Source organism: Amblyraja radiata, chromosome 3 (assembly GCF_010909765.2).
Source record: "Amblyraja radiata isolate CabotCenter1 chromosome 3, sAmbRad1.1.pri, whole genome shotgun sequence".
NCBI classification, from domain to species: Eukaryota; Metazoa; Chordata; class Chondrichthyes; order Rajiformes; family Rajidae; genus Amblyraja; species Amblyraja radiata.
This window is the reverse complement of record NC_045958.1, coordinates 109928199-109948941: the sequence shown is the minus strand read 5'-3', so window position 1 is coordinate 109948941 and position 20743 is coordinate 109928199. Positions and strand designations below refer to the sequence as shown.

At 48.3% G+C, this 20743-nt stretch overlaps 1 protein-coding gene and 1 long non-coding RNA gene across 2 annotated transcripts in view; both read right to left on the bottom strand.

The window, feature by feature from the left end:
• Nucleotides 1–20743, bottom strand: part of mast4 (microtubule associated serine/threonine kinase family member 4) — a 369378-nt gene that overhangs the window by 295638 nt on the left and 52997 nt on the right. The gene's annotated exons all lie outside the window — the stretch shown is intronic.
• LOC116971413 lies at nucleotides 16183–19818 on the bottom strand. Its single transcript, XR_004411494.1, has 3 exons — nucleotides 19692–19818; nucleotides 19652–19653; nucleotides 16183–16219 (listed from the first exon to the last, which is right to left on the bottom strand). It is a non-coding gene; the product is annotated as an uncharacterized LOC116971413 (long non-coding RNA).

Below are 20743 nucleotides of genomic sequence, written 5' to 3'. Positions count from 1 at the left end.
CATAAAAGAGAAGGTAATTGCGCGGGAGGGTTAATAATTGACAATCTGCTGCTGCCTGCCCGCTGAGTTAAAAAGTTCCCACGGTAGACTCACGATATACAGTGTATCGTGAGTCTTGCGTGGGAACTTTTTAACTCAGCGGGCAGGCAGCAGCAGATTGTCGCTCCCTTCAGTTTCACCCCACCGACACCCCTCTGCTTCCCAGCCATGTGTGTGACCTCTTCCCTCCCCTCTTCAGCTCCCCGCCCATTGCACCGGCGCGGGGACTTTGCACTGTCTTCACGTCGGCGATGCCAGCAGGTCAGTGCCAGTCACCGGAGACGTCAGGACCAACGGGACACCGACCCCCAGGCCCACTGCAAGCACGGAGATCCCAGAGACCCACAGCCAGCAGCAGTGCAGCCCCGTTCCAACTCCAGAGGAACACGCTCCCCGTAGGGACAGAAGCTGATGGTGTGCAAGGTACGTCTTGTTCTTGGGGTTGCGGATGAGGGGGCGCAGCTCGGGCTGTGACGTCTCCGGCCACCCCCCTGTACAGGAGCTGAGACTGGGAACTGTGGGGTTGTTTGCAGTTGCAGAGGGAGGGGGCAAGGGCGGTACAGTTCACAGTTTCAGCTCCAGTCCAGGGGGGTGGCCGGAGACGTTAGGACCAACGGGACACCGACTGCAAGCACAGAGATCCCTTGTCGCTTGCCACTTGTTGCCGTAGCAGCCCATCGGGGAGCGGATTCCTCTGGAGTTGGAGGGACAGGGAGACACAGCAGCTTTTGAGAATGGTGGGCAATCACTTCCAAAGTTCTGCCCACAGTCAGTACACCTCTCCTACATTTGTCTCCCGCACTAAGATCATCTCGCAGAGAATGATCCCAGCCTAACAGCATGTTCATTCCAGATTACTCATCTTCTGTCCCCTCTGTCCAGCTTCCGGGTTCACCGTTCGCAGGAGTTCCCACGGTAAACGCAAGAGTTAATACGGATATCGCACTGGCCACCACGTATTGTATTTTGTATTGTATTTTTTTTTTAATGACCACACAGCCAGGCTGGTGGAATTTGTTCTCAGTATAGCTCGATACAGGTTCCAACATTTCATCAAACATTCAACTCGTAACGTAGATATACATACAAACAGACACATTTCATAATACATAAGGGCCATGCTTATTCGTATTTCCTCACCGTACAGAGTTTAAAAAGTTAATTGCGGTAGGAATGAAACTGTTTTTGAAACGGGTTGTTTTGGAGGCAATTGACCTGTAACGCCTCCCAGAGGGCAGTAGCTGAAAGGCATAGTGTGCAGGGTGAGTGGGGTCAGTGATGATCTTGCGGGCTTTGTGAAGTGTCCGTTTATGGTAGAGTGATTCAAGTGATGGAAGGGGTAAGCCAATAATTTTGGAAGCTCTGTTTATATAATGTTGCATATAATGTTGCAATCTTCAACCACAAGTGCAGAAGTCACTCTTGGAGAAATTCAAACTTGCTTGAATTTTCTCCCGAGTCACCAAGTTACACGAGTACCTGCCGTTAGCGCCACGGTGGTCCACGGTGGTCCACGAATGCCGTACGGTTATCGCACGGGGTTCCCACGATGTTCAACTCTGGTTAACTCTTGCGTCAAGTCGCCCCGTGAGAAAGCGCTTTAACTCAGCAGGTCGGGCAGCATCTCTGGACGACATGGATAAGTGACGTTTCATGTCAGAACTCCACTTCAGACCCTAAACGTCATCTTTCCATGTTCTCCAGAGACGCTGCCTGACCCGCTGAGTTCTCCAGCACTGTGTGTCTTCTTCTGCAAAAAAAGTATTTGCAAATCCTCGTCGTAGAGAGAGTCAAAGAGTTAAGAAACAGCCCAACTTGCCCACACTGGCCAACATGACTCAGCTACACTAGTCCCACCTGCCTGTGTTTGGTCCATATCCCTCCAAACCTGTCCTATACATGTACATGTCTAATTGTATCTACCTCCTCTGGCAGCTGTCGTCCTCCTGCACTCTAAGGAATAGAGTCCCAACCTACTCAACCAGTCCCTATCTAAATATAAAACTCTCATCTTGTCCTCTTCTGGTTTGCATTGTTTTTAAATCTGTGCAAAAACGGTACCCGATAGCGCTACGATTTTTCGCCACCTTACTTGCCATTCTCTTGTGCTGCAAGTGCATCAAGATTTGTTCCGATCGGTGGAATATTACAAAAGTTATTGGTCTTTCGCCGAGACGGCGACGTTGCTTCCGACAACCGCTGTAAATCACCGGCGGCGAGAATAAAGCTGAACGAATGGAGTTAGCAGAGTGTGGGCGGGGGCTGTGTTCGCGGGCGGGCGGGGGCTGTGTTCCACGATCGGGGGGGCTGTGTTCATGGGCTGGCGGGGACTGCGTTGGCGGGCGGAGCAGTGTTCTGTGGGCGGGGCTGTGTCCGCAGGCAGCGGTGGCAACCACCACGACGAGCCGGGAGCCGCTGAGTGCAACAGGAGCCGGGGACGGGAGCCGTTAAGTGAGTCCGGTTCCTGGTGCTGGAGAATGCGTTCGGAGCCAGGAGCCGTTGAGCCCACACACCCCCCACCACGCACACCCCTCCCCCCTCCCACATACACCCCTTCCCTAACCCACAACCCCCCTCCGACTCCCCTCACACCCCCTTTCCCCCTACACCCAAAACCCCTCCTCCCGCCCACATGCCGCCCGCCCACACACCCATTTCCTTCCCCCTCCTCACCCACAAAACCCCTCCCCCCATACGCCCCCACCCACCCACAAACCCCTCCTCCATGCCCCCCCCCCTCCCCCACGCCCAGAGACAAAGAAAGATTGATCCCTAACAAGATTGATCCTTGGACATTATAAACACATAACTATGTAACAAACTGCTTTCCATATAAGATGTTCAAGGCCTTTAATATATGAGATACAGATAACATTGAGGCAATAAATTCCAATTGCAGAACTAAAGGGCTCTAGTCCAAGGTTAATATATTTATTGGAGACATTTTTACTAGGACATTTGGAGGTAGTTGAGGCTGGGACTATCCCAACGTTTAAGAAACTGTTAGACAGGTACATGGATAGGGCAGGAGGGATTTGGACCAAGCTCAGAGAGGTGGGACTAGCGTAGCTGGAACATGTTGGCCAGTGTGGGAAACTTGGGCCAAAGTGCCTTAGTTCTACACTGTGTCACTCGATGACTCTATGACACTTGTTTCATAAATGCCACATATGGTTCAGTCAGTTTAGTTTGTTACGTATGTCGAGGTACAGTGAAAAACTTTTGTTGTGTGCTCTCCAGTCAGCAGAAAGACAATATATGATTACAATCGAGCCATCCACAGTACATAGATACATGAGACGGGAATATTTAGTGCATGGAAAAGCCAGCAAAATCACATTCTTGCTATTGAAGGAGTGCAGCGTGGGTTCACCAGGTTAATTCCCGGGATGGCGGGATTGTCATATGCTGAGAGAATGGAGCGACTGGGCTTGTACACTCTGCAGTTTAGAAGGATGAGAGGGAATCTTATTGAAACATGTAAGATTGTTAAGGGTTTGGACACGCTAGAGGCAGGAAACATGTTCCCGATGTTGGGAGAGTCCAGAACCAGGGGCCACAGTTTATGAATAAGGGGTAAGCCATTTAGAATGGAGACGAGGAAACATTTTTTCTCACACAGAGAGGCGAGTCTGTGAAATTCTCTGCCTCAGAGGGTGGTGGAGGCCGGTTCACTGGATACTTTCAAGAGAGAGTTAGATAGGGCTCTTAAAAATAGCCGAGTCAGGGGATATGGGCAGGGCCAGATTTACGTATAAACTAGACAAGCTTAAGCTTAGGGCCTCGAGATCACTGACCATCCGCCCACCGGGACCTCCTACTCTTTGCCCGCTGACCCTGGCCACTCCACCGCCCTCCAGCAGCCACAGCCGTCGCCTAACCTGCAGCCTCAGCACCGGGCCTGATGTTTCCACGCTGCAGATTCCCACTCCCCTGGGTTTGACTGTGCCTGGTCTTGGTGCTAGGCCCCTAATCCTTGTAACCTCAGTGGCTGTTCCACTGGGTCTTCCCCATTCCCCTCAAACCATGTGATCCCAGCTATTCCCCACCCACACTACAGTCCTCATACCCCCCTCCCCCCTGACCACCCACCACCCCTCCACCAGACATCGCCTCGACCTCATCCCACTCACCTGCCTTCCTCCGGCCCCAACCCCCATCCCTGCCACAGGCCCAACACTCCAGAGCTTCAAACGGCGATCCAGGTAAGGCATCGCCCGCTCCGCGGTGAATCCAATATGTATTTTAAAACCGTTTAATGACAACAAACAGTAGGATCTAAAAGTGTCACACTGTCACTGTTGGGTAGTCATGGTCCTCTAGTCGTGGGGGTGGGGGATTGGGAGGGGGGGGGGGGGCTCACGTGAAATAGCTTAGGGCCTCTCTTCATCTAAATCCGGCTCTGGATATGGGGGAGAAGGCAGGAACGGGGTACTGATTGTGGATGATCAACAATGATCACTTTGAATGGTGGTGCTGGCTCGAAGGGCCGGATGGCCTGCTCCTGCACCTATTAGTGTCAAAGTCCGATCAAGGATCATCTACAGCTGCCTGCGCACTTCAGGAGCAATTAGAGATAGACAGTAATGTCTACATCCTACAAGGGAATACATTTAAAATGATGAAACAAATTAACGAGAACCAAGTAAAGAATGAAGAACTAAACAAAAACTTGTTGCTGCAAACTTATCTCATGCCCTATTAATGAGGTCGATGCATTCTTACACTGACTTTCCCCTCCTCTCATGAAGGTACATTCATCAACAACAAGCAACATATTATATTTTTATGCCATCTTTAAAAGAGTAATTCTGAAGCTAAAGGAGTTTGAAATAGAACAGATATGCCCTATACACATAATGAATGAGCCAGGGCGTCTCAAAGGTCAACGGGGTCAGGCAGCCTGGAGATGAAGGTCACCAGAAAAGGCAGCCAGCATCGTCAGAGACACATACCACACAGGCCACGCACTCATTTCAATCCTGCCTTAAGGGAGGAGGTACAGGAGCCTGAAAACTGTAAAGGGCCTGTCCCACTTGTGCCATTTTTCAGCGGGCTGCCGGCGACTGTCAAGCTCGCTGTACTCGCCTGAAAAACCGGGAACGGGAACTGCGGCTGTCAGAGTGGAACACACACACACACACACACACTCACGCACACACACACACACACACACACACACACACACACACACACACACACACACTGCAAAGGCGGGGTCCAGGGAAAGCGGGGGAGCGCTGTCTGAAATTCACACGGTGCAAAGCCAAGGTGATACAGACACACACCGCGATGAACAGGAAGGTTAAGACGGCTAGCACAGTGTACGGTAAGTCCTTTAGAAGAGAGGGGGGGAGGGGAGAAGGGGGGGAGGGGGGAGAATGGGGGGCAGAAGGAGTGGAGACACTTTTAAGAAACCAGACAACTTTTAATTAGCCAGAGATTCACCGCTGTGAAGTTCGGCGGACATTTAACATTACCGGTCGGTTATCCTTGATTCTGAAAACTCCTGCTCACGTTTTTTTTCCTCAATGAGCCAATGAAAATGCCCGGTCAGCAAAGGCGACTAACTAAAACTACCTACGACTACCCATGGCGACCCCACTACAACTGCACTTGCGACTACAGGATTACCGATTTTCTCCATGGTGACCAATTTCTGGTCGCAGAAAAATGTTCAACATGTTGAAAAATTTGCGGCGACCATACTGAGGCCGCGACTAGTTCCCAGATTGCGGGAACTGCTCGCGACCATGAAGGTGACTGACCAGAGACCATGTGGCGATCCTGAGTCGAGCGCAGAGTCTCCTGCACTCGCCTAAAAAGTCGCCTAAGTGGGACAGGCCCTTTGCGCCCATGCTCAGGAACAGCTTCTTCCCTACAGCCACCAGGCTATTGAACACGACAATCTCCAAATTAGCTCTCAACTACATTGTCTTCGGGGGGGGGGGCATTGTTTTAGTCTTTTTCACTTCTATTGTTTTTTTTAATATATGTTCATAAGTTACAGGAGCAGAAATAGGTGATTTGACATGGAGGCTCTGATTTTGTCTTTTTGCACTATTATTATTTGTGTGAATGTGTGTATAAGTTCAGTCTACTCCGCCATTCGATCACGGCTGCTCTATCTTTCCCTCTTCACCCCATTCGCCTGCCTTCTCCCCATAACCACTGACACCCGTACTAATCAAGAATCTATCTATCTCTGCCTTTAAAATATCCATTGACTTGGCCTCCACAGCCGTCTGTGGCAATGAATGTGTACATGCTTGTATATACACATAGAACTTTTTTCCCCCATTTATTATATTGTTTACAGAGTAGGCTTCCATATTCTGTCGTGCTGCTGCAAGTAAGAATTTTATTCTCCTATCTGGGACGTGACAATAAAACACTCTCGACTCTTCAAGTGCAAAGAGTGTGACTGCACACAAAAGGTGTGTGTGTGTGTGTGTGTGCGCGTGTGCGCGTGTGTGTGTGTGTGAATGTGCATGAGTATGTGTGTGTGCGTGTGTGTGCGAATGTGCTTATGTGGACTTTTTTCCTTGTTTATTATATTGTTTACAGAGTTTGTTTCCATATCCTGTTGTGCTGCTACAAGTAAGAATTTCATCGTACTGTCTGGGCCATATGACGATATAAAACGCTGTTGACTCTTGATTGCCACTGCAAACCCAGAACTCCTCCACATGGGTCTCGCCACATTATTCCATCTTGAACCTTGTCGCTAACCCTTCCAACAGTCTACCAGAGGCCGCCCTCACCACATCGCGAACGCTCGGACACCGCCACTCACTGAGCACAGCTGCAAGCATCACACGCACGCCTCGTGCCACGCGCACGAGACAGGCTTGTGCTCAACATCAGCAAGGCACGTTGCACAGGATACACTCATCTTGCAGGATGCAAGAAGGAAAGCATTAACCCAAGGTCATGAGCTATAAGGCGAGAGGAGGAAAGAGTAATGGAGAAGTGCGGGGGAAGATTTTTTTTTAATATACAGAGAGTGGTGGGGGCCGGGAACACACTGCCAGGAATGTTGGTGAAGGCAGATACGATAGCGGCGTTTAACAGGCTTTTAGATAGGCACATGGAAATGCAGGGAATAGAGGGATATGGATCATTATTTGGCCATAGAGTCATAGGCGTACAAAACGAAAACAAGTCCTTCTGCTCAACTTGCCCACCCGACCAACGTGCCCCATCGACACGTCCCACCTGCCCTTGTTTGGCCCATATCCCCCTAAATCTATCCTATCCATGTACCTGTCCAAATGTTTCTTAAACATTGCGATAGTACCTGCCTCAACTACCTCCTCCGGCAGCTTACTCCATATACCTACCACCAAGGATTGTGTAAAATGTTTGCTCCTCAAGTTCCTATGACATCTGTCACCATTAACCTATATCCTCTAGTTCTTGATTTCCCAACTCTGGGTAAAAGCCTCTGCATTTACCCTACCTACTCCTGTCATGACCTTGTACACTTCCACAAGGAATAAAGTCCATGGGACTAGCCCAGTATGATTGGGGTGTAGCGGTGCCTGCTGGCGTACGCAGAGATCGAACCCGGCGTTCGGAAGCCGCGGTCACGTGACACGGGAGGGGCCGCTTGTTTCGCGCGTTTTTTGCTTGCACAAGTTAGTTCAGCGCTGACCACCATTGTGGGCAGACGGGTCTAAAGAACCTGTATACCGGAAATCGAACTTTTGAATAAAGTTCTGTTGGAAACCCCAGTTGTCGTTCTTCAGACCGTCAAAGGGGTACTGATTGGGGATGATCAGACAGGAAGGCACTACAACGGGTGGTGAAAACCGCGCTGCACATCATCGGTGCCCCGCTCCCTGCCATGGATGCCTTCCACCGAAAACGGTGTCTGAGACGGGCTGGGAAGATCATTAAAGACCCCTCCCACCCCAACCATGGACTGTTTGCCCTCCTCCCATCAGGGAGGCGGTACAGGAGCCTCAGGTCTCGTACCAGTAGGATGAGGAACAGCTTCTACAATTATACCATCACATTGCTGAACTCGGAGTCCCGCCGATAGATTTCTCCGGTCCCTCCGTCCACATTGTTTAATTATTCTGTATTTTTGATTATTCTGTATCTTCTTTTTTTAAATTTCTATATGCACTACTACTACGGACTGACGCAAAACTGCATTTCGTTGTACCCATACTTAGTATTTGTGCAATGACATTAAAGTTGAATTGAATTGAATTGAATTGAATTGAATCACATTGAATGGCGGTGCTGGCTCGAAGGGCCAAACGCAGGCAGGTGGGACTGGTGTAGATGGGACATGTTGGTCGGTGTGGGCAGCTCAGGCCGAAGGGCCTGTTTCCATGCTGTATCACTCTATGACTCTCAAGAACTTGCTCTAGTGTTCCAACTTGGATGAATGAAAGATACTTTATCATTGCAACTTGCTAAAAGCTCGGTAATATTTTCCGTAGATTGACAGAGCATCTTCGAACTCCATTCCAAACCTGTGTTTACACATTCATGTGAATGTGATCACCTGTTTCATCCATCTTGCTGGATATATGTGAAGTATTGAAATACCTATTGTGGGAAGATTAATGGATAGCCCAGAATGATGACAAGGTTGAAACGTAATCAGGGAGTACAGATTCTTTAAAAAAGTGTTAAGGGCCTGTCCCACTTAGGCGATTTTTTTCGGCGACCATACGACCATACAGGCTACATGTCGCGGGGTGAGGCCTGTATGGTCGGAATTAGTCGTCCGAAGAATCGTACCTTGTTCTGGACTCCACTGGATTTTCAACATGTTGAAAATTTTCTGCGACAAGCTGCGACTATGACGGGTGCCGGCAAGCCGCCGAAAAAAATCGCGTACGTGGGACAGGCCCTTGAGTGTTTTATTAAATCCAATCATGCACTAAACATTATTCCTTTATTATGTATCTGTACACTGTGGATGGCTCGATTGTAATCATGTATTGCCTTTCTGTAGAATGGACAGCATGCAGCAAAAGCTTTTCACTGTACCTCACTATATGTTGTGAGATAAATGAAACTTTCACTACTCGTAATTAACTTAACTTTATTTAAGCTTTAAGCAACTTATTTCTGCAATACACAAACTCAGAAACGTCTGGCAAACAGGGCTGATTCCACAGGCTTTTCCCGCCCGGAATACTTCGCACATGCGCACACTCCGGAAATGTCCTGCGCATGCGCACACTCTAGAAGAGCTCCGCACATGCGCACATGCACCCACTTCATTATACCTAGAGAGTCTAGGATCAGAGGGCATAGCCTCAGCATAAAAGGACGTACCTTTAGAAAGGAGATGAGGAGGGATTGCTTTAGTCAGAGGGTGGTGAATCTGTGGAATTCATTGCCGCAGACGGCTGTGGAGGCCAAGTCAATGGGTATTTTTAAGGCAGAGATTGACAGATTCTTGATTGGAACGGGTGTCAGGGGTTATGGGGAGAAGGCAGGAGAATGGGGTTGAGAGGGAGAGATAAATCAGCCACGATTGAATGGTGGAGTAGACGTGATTAGCCAAATGGCCTAATTCTGCTCCTAGATCATGTGAATTTATGAACCTCGGTACACGTGACAATAAACTGAACTCAACTGAGGACAAGGTGGACTGAAGGGCCTCCTTCCATGATGTGCAGCTCTAAAACTCCACCCCAACAGTGGATGAGATCAGGAATGAACCCAGGTCCCTGGAGCGGTGAGGCTCTTCTAGCCGAATCTTGCGCTTTATGGACCTCACTTTTTTGCCGTTTAACTTATTAGTTTAGGTTAGTAATGAGACACAGCGCAGAAACAGGCCCTTCAGCCCACTGGGTCCGGGCCGACCAGCGACCCCCGCATATTAACACTATCCTACACACACTAGGGACAATTTTTCTTTTTACATTTACCAAGCCAATTAACCTACATACCTGTACGTCTTTGGAGTGTGGGAGGAAACCGAAGATCTAGGAGATAACCCACACGGTCATGGGGAGAACGTACAAAGTCCCTACAGACAGCACCCGTAGTCAGGATCGAACCCGGGTCTCCGGCGCTGTAAGGCAGCAACTCTACCCCTGCGACACCGTGCCACCTGGTGGTGCAGCAGTAGAGCTCAACTGCTGCACCACCTCTACTTCCTGAGAAGATTACGGAGAGTCGGATTGTCAAGGAAGACTCTCTCTAACTTCTACAGGTGGACAGTCGAGAGCATGCTGACCGGTTGCATCGTGGCTTGGTTCGGCAATTTGAGCGCCCTGGAGAGGAAAAGACTACAAAGGGTAGTAAACACTGCCCAGTCCATCATCGGCTCTGACCTTCCTTCCATCGAGGGGATTTATCGTAGTCGCTGCCTCAAAAAGGCTGGCAGTATCATCAAAGACCCACACCATCCTGGCCACACACTCATCTCCCTGCTACCTTCAGGTAGAAGATACAGGAGCCTGAAGACTGCAACAACCAGGTTCAGGAATAGCTACTATTCGAGACGACAGATGGCACAATGGGCTAAGTGTTCGGCTGGCAACCGGAAGGTAGCCGGTTCGAATCCGCTTGGAGTGCATACTGTCGTTGTGTCCTTGGGCAAGACACTTCACCCACTTTTGCCTGTGTGTGAATGTGTGTGAATGTGTGTGAGTGATTGGTGGTGGTCGGAGGGGCCGTAGGCGCAGATTGGCAGCCACGCTTCCGTCAGTCTGCCCCAGGGCAGCTGTGGCTACAGAAGTAGCTTACCACCACCGAGTGTGACTGAGGAGTGAATGAATAATGCGATGTAAAGCGCCTTGAGTATTAGAAAGGCGCTATATAAATCCCATCCATTATTATTATTACTTCCCCACAGCCATCAGGCTATTAAACCTGGCTCGGACAAAACTCTGATTATTAATAACCACTTTAAGTTATTTGCACTTTACCAGTTTATTTATTCATGTGTGTATATATTTATATCATGGTATATGGACACATTTATCTGTTTTGTAGTAAATGCCTACTATTTTCTGTGTGCTTAAGCAAAGCAAGAATTTCATTGTCCTATACAGGGACACATGACAATAAACTCACTTGAACTTGAACTGCTAAAAACTGCTGCTTTTCCTCAAGATGCATTAATTCCTTGTCTACCACTTCCACCATCACCCTTACTCTGGGCGGCTACCCACATTAAGCAAATTACAATGATCATTTTCCATCGCCACAGCTGTCATTTACTACGGCATTATTTTAAATGCATTAAGAACACTGATTATATTGGGGCAGGAGCAGCAGCCGTTAATACCTCATTAAAGTGGAATTAACATCACCATCTAGCACCACCTTGAAAGATAAAAAAGGACACATAGTACTGAGATAACGCAATGGGACAGGAGAACACGGATCTCTGGAGAAAGTGGATGGGTGGTGTTTTCGGACTATTCTTCATTCAGGCAGCATCTCTGGAGAAAGTGGATAGGTGATGTTTTGGGTCGGGACCTTTCTTCAGTCAAGCAGCTTATCTGGAGAACATGGACAGATTACGTTTTGGGGATTTACCGGAGTCTCTGCTTCAAAGAGGAAGCCAGCATCATCAGAGACCCACACCATTCTGGCCACACCATTCATTTCACCACTGCCATCGGGAAGGAGGTACAGGAGCCTGAAAACTGTAACACCCAGCTTCAGGAACAGCTTCTTCCCTACAACCATCAGGTTATTAAACACGACAACCTCCAATAAGCTCTGAACTACATAGACTTGGGGGCATTGGTTTTGTCTTTTTGCACTAGTGTGTGTGTGTGTGTGTGTGTGTGTGTGTGTGTGTGTGTGTGTGTGTGTGTGTGTGTGTGTGTGTGTGTGTGTGTTATATTGTTTACAATAGACAACAGACAATTGGTGCAGGAGTAGGCCATTCGGCCCTTCGAGCCAGCACCGCCATTCAATGTGATCATGGCTGATCATCCACAATCCGCACCCTGTTCCTGCCTTCTCCCCATATCTTTAAGAGGCCTATCTAGCTCTCTCTTGAAAGTATCCAGAGAACCGGCCTCCACCGCCCTCTGAGGCAGAGAATTCCACAGACTCATAACTCTTGGTGTGAAAAAGTGTTTCCTCATCTCCATTCTAAATGGCTTACCCGTTATTCTTGAACTGTGGCCCCTGGTTCTGGACTCCCCCAACAGTGCACTGTGTTTACATATTCTGTTGTGCTGCTGCAAGTAAGAATGCCATTGTTCTATCTGGGCCACATGACAATAAAACACTCTTGACTCCTGCCAGCCTTCAAACCTCAACCATTTTCTCGCTGGAAAGGGTACAGAGAAGATTTACAAGGATGTTGCCAGGACGAGAGGGTCAGAGCTATAAGGGCCTGTCCTACGAGCATGCGACTGCATGCGGCAAGCGCGACCTAACATGGTCGCTTGAGCTGTACGGCCTCACGGAGCCGGTCCCACTTCGATCGCCGGAGCCGTATGGAGTTGTGCGGAGCTGCACCCGACATCGCGCGGGGCTCCGAAAAACTGACACCGTCCAGAAATTCCGCGCGGCCACGGCTTGCCAGCCCGCAGCCACATTGAGGCCGTACGCACCGCCTCGACGGGCGTGCGCAGCGTCTCAACGCCGTACGCAGCGTCTTGACGGCGTACGCAGCGTCTTGATGGCGTACGCATTCGCTCGAACTTCACGTCAACTCGTACGGGATCATTCGACCTCCGCGCGGCCCCCACTTCCGGTTTGGTCGCGCTTGCCGCCTGCAGTCGCATGCTGGTGGGACAGGCCCTTTAGGGATAGGTTGAGTAGGCTGGGTCTCTATTCCTTGGAGCGCAGGAGATGCAGGAGATGAGAGGTGATCTTTTGGAGGTGTATAAAATCATTAGAGGAATAGATCTGGTAGATGCACGGAGTCTCTTGCCCAGAGTAGGTGAATCGAATACCAGAGGGCATAGGTTTAAGGTGAAGGGGAAAAGATTTAATAGGAATCTGATGGGTAACTTTTTCACACAAAGGATGGTGGGTGTATGGAACAAGCTGCCAGAGGAGGTGGTTGAGCAGGGACTATCCCAACATTTAAGAAAGGTACATGAAAGGATAGGTTTGGATGGATTTGGGTCAAACGCAGGCTCGTGGGACTAATGTAGATGGGACATGTTGGCCGGTGTGGGCAAGTTGGGCTGAAGGGCCTGTTTCCACGCTGTATCACTCTATGACTCTAGCACTCTATTGCCAATTGCCGGCGAGACATCAAGTAAATAAGTAAGTAAGTAAGTTTATTGGCCAAGTATTCTAATAAAAGGGATTTGCCTTGGTGCTCCGCCCACAAGTAACAACATGACATACAGTGACAGGGACGAATGACTCGGAAAACACTAAACATTAATAATAATAAAACATTAATGATAAAACACCATTGATCAAGCATGTGAACCAACAAAATACCAGATCAAAGGGAGGATGAGTACCTCTCTCGTGAAAGTAATCTTTGTAGGGTTTTCACAGACGACACAAATGAACAAACACATACAAAACAGCAAGGAGCAGTACACCGTGGCTGCCATAGTCAGCGCCAGCAGCAGCAGTTACACTGCAACTTGACTTCAACCATCCTGACCTCTCTACTACCCTTAGCCACTCCAAGCTCCTGTTCCACCACAGACCTTGAAACATAAACTGGATTTAAATTGTCCTTCATCAGACTCATGTTCATGAATAGAGCTCACCATCTGACCATCGTCAATCCTTCCCAGAGTGACTTTCTACAGAATGCACACATATTACTTTTGTTTTAGATGGGTACCGTGTCCAGTTTTGGTCAACTTGTTACATGAAGGATCTTGTTAAGCTGGAAAGGGTGAAGAGAAGACCTACAAAGATGTTACCATGTCTCAATAGACAGTAGGTGCAGGAGTAGGTCATTCGGCCCTTCGACCCAGCACCGCCATTTAATGACACCATGGCTGATCATCCACAATCAGTACCCCGTTCCTGCCTTCCCCCCTAACTCCGCTATTTTTAAGAGCCCTATCTAGCTCTCTCTTGAAAGCATCCAGAGAACCGGCCTCCACCGCCCTCTGAGGCAGAGAATGCCACAGACTCACCACTCTCTGTAAGAAAAAGTGTTTCTTCGTCTCCGTTCTAAATGGCTTACCCCTTATTCTTAAACTGTGGCCCCTGGTTCTGGACGTCCCCAACATCGGGAACATGTTTCCTGCCTCTAGCGTGTCCAAACCCTTAACAATCTTATATGTTTCAATGAGATACCCTCTGATCCTTCTAAACTCCAGGGTGTCCAAGCCCAGCTGCTCCATTCTCTCAGCATATGACAGTCCCGCCATCCTGGGAATTAACCTTGTAAACCTACTCTGCACTCCCTCAATAGCAATAGTCTCGAAGGCCTGAGCTATAGGGAGGGGTTGAGCAGGCTACAACTTCATTCCAACTGGCGTCAGAGGCTATGGGGAGAAGGCAGGTGAATGGGGTTGAGTGGGAAAGATAGGTCAGCCATGATTGAATGGCGCAGTAGACCTGATGGGCCTAATGGCCTAATTCTGCTCCTATCACTTATGAACATATGACTTCAGATCCAAAATGTTGCCCGTCCATTCACTTCCACAGGTGCTGCCTAGTCTACAGAGATCTTCCACTACAGCTGGACGGGCATCCCTCCAAGTACATTTGTGGCTTTACAAGTTGAACATGGGGAGCGTTAGAGAGAAGGAGTTTGCAGAGTTCTAAATCAGAGCTCCAGAGTATCGAGTCCTGAATCATCATCATCGGCGATCACTCGAAACGAGTAAGACTGTCCTCTCATGGAGGATGCATGTGCGTGACTTTGTTTAACATGGGGAGACTGGTGCACAGACAGCCACCCCACGGTCCTTGACAGATCTGGGTCAGGATCCAGTGGCATGGAGTCCAAGACGACCGGAGACCCTTTTCTGCTGCAGCCTTCATCCGCCTTCCCAGCTGTCGTGATGCTCCACTAATGTCAGCCATCGTCCTCCACCTGTTCCACCATTGAGGTCTTGGTTGGGTTGCTCTTTGTCAGAGACCCCTCTCCCTCGACCTTAACGCCATGGGTGGCCCTACCAGGAGCATAGCTCCAGACGGCATCGCTCTCAGGATCTCAGGACCACACAAGCTTCTCCACCACGACAAGGTGACACTCCACGGAGAACATTGTGTTCACTGACTGCCAGAATTTTGCACCCGTATAACTTCAACATAGGAAATAAGTGACTATCCTAAAAGCCCTATCCCACGGTATGAGTTCATTCAAGTGCTCTCCCGAGTTTAAATAATCAAATTCGTGGTAAGCACGGAGAATGAACGTAGCGGGTACGTCGGAGCTCGGGGACGTCTCTTAGCGGCTCATAACGCTAATGGCAGGTACTCGGGAAGACTCGCTAATGGCAGGTAAGCATGGGAAGACTCGTGAAGATTTTTCAACATGTTGAAAAATGTCCACGAGAGCCCCGAGTACCGACGAGTGGCCATTACCATAAATCTCCGAGTTCGAATCAGGGCAAACTTGGGAGAACTCTTGGACTTCGACAAGGTTCCACATAAGAGATTAGTATACAAACTTAAAGCACACGGTATTGGGGGTTCAGTATTGATGTGGATAGAGAACTGGCTGGCTGACAGGAAGCAAAGAGTAGGAGTAAACGGGTCCTTTTCACAATGGCAGGCAGTGACTAGTGGGGTACCGCAAGGCTCAGTGCTGGGACCCCAGCTATTTACGATATATATTAATGATTTGGACGAGGGAATTGAACGCAACATCTCCAAATTTGCGGATGACACGAAGCTGGGGGGCAGTGTTAGCTGTGAGGAGGATGCTAGAAGGCTGCAAGGTTGGGTGAGTGGGCAAATGCATGGCAGATGCAGTAAAATGTAAACATGAACATTGTATGCTCCAGAAAATGAACTCTGCTTTAGGAACTTCAAGAAATAAAGTTAAGAAAACGTGCCAAAGAGAACTGAAATATCTTGAGCAACACAAAGTTCTGGAGGAACTCAGAAAGTCAGGCAGCATTTGTGGAAGGAATGGACAGGCAGGCTGTACTTCGGGTCGGGACCCTTCTTCAGACTGATTGTAGTAGGAGGGAAAAGTAGGAATAGAGGTGGAGGTTCGGCAAAGCCTGGCAAGTGATAGGTGGATACAGGTAAGGAGTAACCCTTGCATCCCTTCTCTCTCTCCATCCCTCCCCCACTGGTAGTGCATGTCGGCACAAACGATGTCGGAAAGAAGGGGATGAATATTCTGCAGCATGACTTTAGAGAGCTCGGAAAAATGCTGTAAAGTAGGACCTCCAGGGTTGTTATCTCCGGTTTGCTTCCAGTTCCTCGTGCTGGCGAGATCAGGAACAGGGAGATACGGGACCTGAATGTGTGGCTGAGGAACTGGTGCACAGGGCAGGGATTTAGATTCTTAGATCACTGGGATCTGTTTTAGAGTAAGGGGGAACTCTACAAAAGGGACGGATTGCATCTTAACAGGTGGGGGACCAGCATTCTGGCAGGCAGGTTTGCCACTGCTACACGGGTGGTTTTAAACTGAATAAGGGGGGTGGGGTGTCAAATGGGATAGTTGAGGATGGTGTTAAAGGGAAAGGGTTTCTTAAATGTGTGAGCGTAGAGACAGAGGGGTGTAAAATGAGGGTAGAAGCAATAGGTAGCAAGGTGAAAAGTAAAAGTGGCAGGCAGACAAATCCAGGGCAAAAATCAAAAAGGGCCACTTTTCAACATAATTGTATAAGGGGTAAGAGTGTTGTAAAAACAAGCCTGAAGGCTTTGTGTCTCAATGCAAGGAGCATTCATAATAAGGTGGATGAGTTGAATGTGCAGATAGCTATTAATGACTATGATATAGTTGGGATCACGGAGACATGGCTCCAGGGTGACCAAGGCTGGGAGCTGAACATCCAGGGATATTCAATATTCAGGAGGAATAGACAGAAAGGGAAAGGAGGTGGGGTAGTGTTGCTGGTTAGAGAGCAGATTAACGCAATAGAAAGGAAGGACATTAGCTTGGAGGATGTGGAATCGATATGGGTAGAGCTGCGAAACACTAAGGGGCAGAAAACGCTAGTGGGAGTTGTGTACAGGCCACCTAACAGTAGTAGTGGAGTTGGGGATGGCATCAAACAGGATATTAGAAATGAGTGCAACAAAGGTAAAACAGTTATAATGGGTGACTTCAATCTACATATAGATTGGGTGAATCAAATTGGCAAGGGTGCTGAGGAAGAGGATTTCTTGGAATGTATGCGGGATAGTTTTCTAAACAAACATGTAGAGGAACCAACGAGAGAGCAGGCTATTCTATATTGGGTATTGAGTAATGAGGAAGGGTTAGTTAGCAGTCTTGTTGTGCGTGGCCCCTTGGGCAAGAGTGACCATAATATGGTTGAGTTCTTCATTAGGATGGAGAGTGACATTGTTAATTCAGAAACAAGGGTCCTGAACTTAAAGAAAGGTAACTTTGAGGGTATGAGACGTGAATTGGCCAAGATAGACTGGCAATTGATTCTTAATGGGTTGACGGTGGATATGCAATGGAAGGCATTTAAAGACTGCATGGATGAACTACAACAATTGTTCATCCCAGTTTGGCATAAATCAGGGAAGGTAGTGCATCCATGGATAACAAGGGAAATCAGGGATAGTATCAAAACAAAAGATGAAGCGTACAAATTAGCCAGAAAACGCAGCCTACCAGAGAACTGGGTGAAATTCAGAGTCTAGCAGAGGAGGACAAAGGGCTTAATTAGGAAAGGGAAAATAGATTATGAAAGAAAACTGGCAGGGAACATAAAAACTGACTGCAAAAGCTTTTATAGATATGTGAAGAGAAAAAGATTAGTTAAAACAAATGTAGGTCCCTTGCCGTCAGAAACAGGTGAATTGATCATGGGGAACAAGGACATGGCAGACCAATTGAATAACTACTTTGGTTCTGTCTTCACTAAGGAAGACATAAATAATCTGCCGGAAATAGCAGGGGACCGGGGGTCAAATGAGATGGAGGAACTGAGTGAAATCCAGGTTAGCCGGGAAGTGGTGTTAGGTAAATTGAATGGATTAAAGGCCGATAAATCCCCAGGGCCAGATAGGCTGCATCCCAGAGTACTTAGGGAAGTAGCCCCAGAAATAGTGGATGCATTAGTGATAATTTTTCAAAACTCTTTAGATTCTGGAGTAGTTCCTGAGGATTGGAGGGTAGATAATGTAACACCACTTTTTAAAAAGGGAGGGAGAGAGAAAACGGGGAATTACAGACCAGTTAGTCTAACGTCGGTAGTGGGGAAACTGCTAGAATCAGTTATTAAAGATGGGATAGCAGCACATTTGGAAAGTAGTGAAATCATTGGACAAAGTCAGCATGGATTTATGAAAGGTAAATCATGTCTGACGAATCTTATAGAATTTTTCGAGGATGTAACTAGTAGAGTGGATAAGGGAGAACCAGTGGATGTGTTATATCTGGACTTTCAGAAGGCTTTCGACAAGGTTCCACATAAGAGATTAGTATACAAACTTAAAGCACACGGTATTGGGGGTTCAGTATTGATGTGGATAGAGAACTGGCTTGTTGACAGGAAGCAAAGAGTAGGAGTAAACGGGTCCTTTTCACAATGGCAGGCAGTGACTAGTGGGGTACCGCAAGGGTCAGTGCTGGGACCCCAGCTATTTACGATATATATTAATGATTTGGACGAGAGAATTGAATGCAACATCTCCAAGTTTGCGGATGACACGAAGCTGGGGGGCAGTGTTAGCTGTGAGGAGGATGCTAGGAGGCTGCAAGGTGACTTGGATAGGCTGGGTGAGTGGGCAAATGCATGGCAGATGCAATATAATGTGGATAAATGTGAGGTTATCCACTTTGGTGGCAAAAACAGGAAAGTAGACTATTATCTGAATGGTGGCTGATTAGGAAAGGGGGAGATGCAAAGAGACTTGGGTGTCATGGTACACCAGTCATTAAAAGTAGGCATGCAGGTGCGGCAGGCAGTGAAGAAGGCGAATGGTATGTTAGCAAAAGGATTTGAGTATAGGAGCAGGGAGGTTCTACTGCAGTTATACAGGTTCCTGGTGAGACCACACCTGGAGTATTGCGTACAGTTTTGGTCTCCTAATATGTGGAAGGACATTCTTGCCATAGAGGGAGTACAGAGAAGGTTCACCAGACTGATTCCTGGGATGTCAGGACTTTCATATGAAGAAAGACTGGATAGACTCGGTTTGTACTCGCTAGAATTTAGAAGATTGAGGGGGGATCTTATAGAAACTTACAAAATTCCTAAGGGGTTGGACAGGCTAGATGCAGGAAGATTGTTCCCGATGTTGGGGAAGTCCAGAACAAGGGGTCACAGTTTAAGGATAAGGGGGAAATCTTTTAGGACCGAGATGAGGAAAACATTTTTCACACAGAGAGTGGTGAATCTCTGGAATTCTCTGCCACAGAAGGACTTTAGTTGAGGCCAGTTCATTGGCTATATTTAAGAGGGAGTTAGATGTGGCCCTTGTGGCTAAAGGGATCAGGGGGTATGGAGAGAAGGCAGGTACAGGATACTGAGTTGGATGATCAGCCATGATCATATTGAATGGCGGTGCAGGCTCGAAGGGCCGAATGGCCTACTCCTGCACCTATTGTCTATGTTTCTATGTTTCTGTCGTACCAGCTTCACAGTCGTCTTGTTGGGCCTCATTGCCTGTAACTCATTTTCACCTAGCCCACAGCTAGCAGTGGCCTGTCTCCTTTATCATTGTTACTGCTTTGCACATCTTTCATTCATTTGTTGTAAACCTCTCTATGTCTTCACCTATCTCCCGTTTCCCTATCCCCTGACTCTCAGTCTGAAGAAGGGTCTCGATCCGCAACGTCACCTGGTCCTTTCCTCCAGAGATGCTGCCGGACCCGCCGAATTGCTCCAGCCTTTTGTGTCCGTCTATGGGCGGGGAGAGATTGATTGGGTGGACCAGCAAGTGACAAATGCTTGAGGTGAAAAAGGAGACAAGAAGGAGAGAAGAGGACTGACACATTAAGCCAGGTGGAGGGATATAGGGGGGAGGGGGTGACTGGAGAGAATGGGTGGGGGGGGGATAAAAGAGAACTGAGGGAGGTGAATGTATGAGGGGCAGGGTGACTGGAGGAGGATGGGAGATAGTGGGAGAGACAATAAAAACACTATAGGCCGACCGTATAATTTGGTCTCAATCTGCACGCAAAGTGCAAGTGAAATGAATTTGCCAGCAGCGGTACAATGAAAAAAGAACACACAAAAACACAATAAAAATGCAACACAAACATCCACCACAGCGTTCATCACTGTGGTGGAAGGCACAACATTTGGCCAGTCCTCCTCCATTTTCCCCCGTGGTCGGGACATCAACCCTCCGCAGTCGCCGCTGCGGGCGGCCAGATGTGCAGACAAGGTAAAAAGTCCAGATAAAGTCCAGATAAGTCCTGAATCGTTGCCTCCCCACTGGAGACCGTGGCTTCAGGTTGGTGTCGGCCGCAGGCCGGCGGTCGAAGATTTCAAGTCCCCGCTGCACCGCAGCAAGAAGCAAGAAGCAAGAAGTTGGGCTGAAGGGCCTGATTCCACCCTGCATGACTCTGACGATGACCAGGGTAGGGGTATTACTTTGGGGAATTATTAATTGATTATTAAATTTGGGGAATTTCAAGATCTTCCACTTTTATCAATAAATTGCCTATTGTTTAAATTCA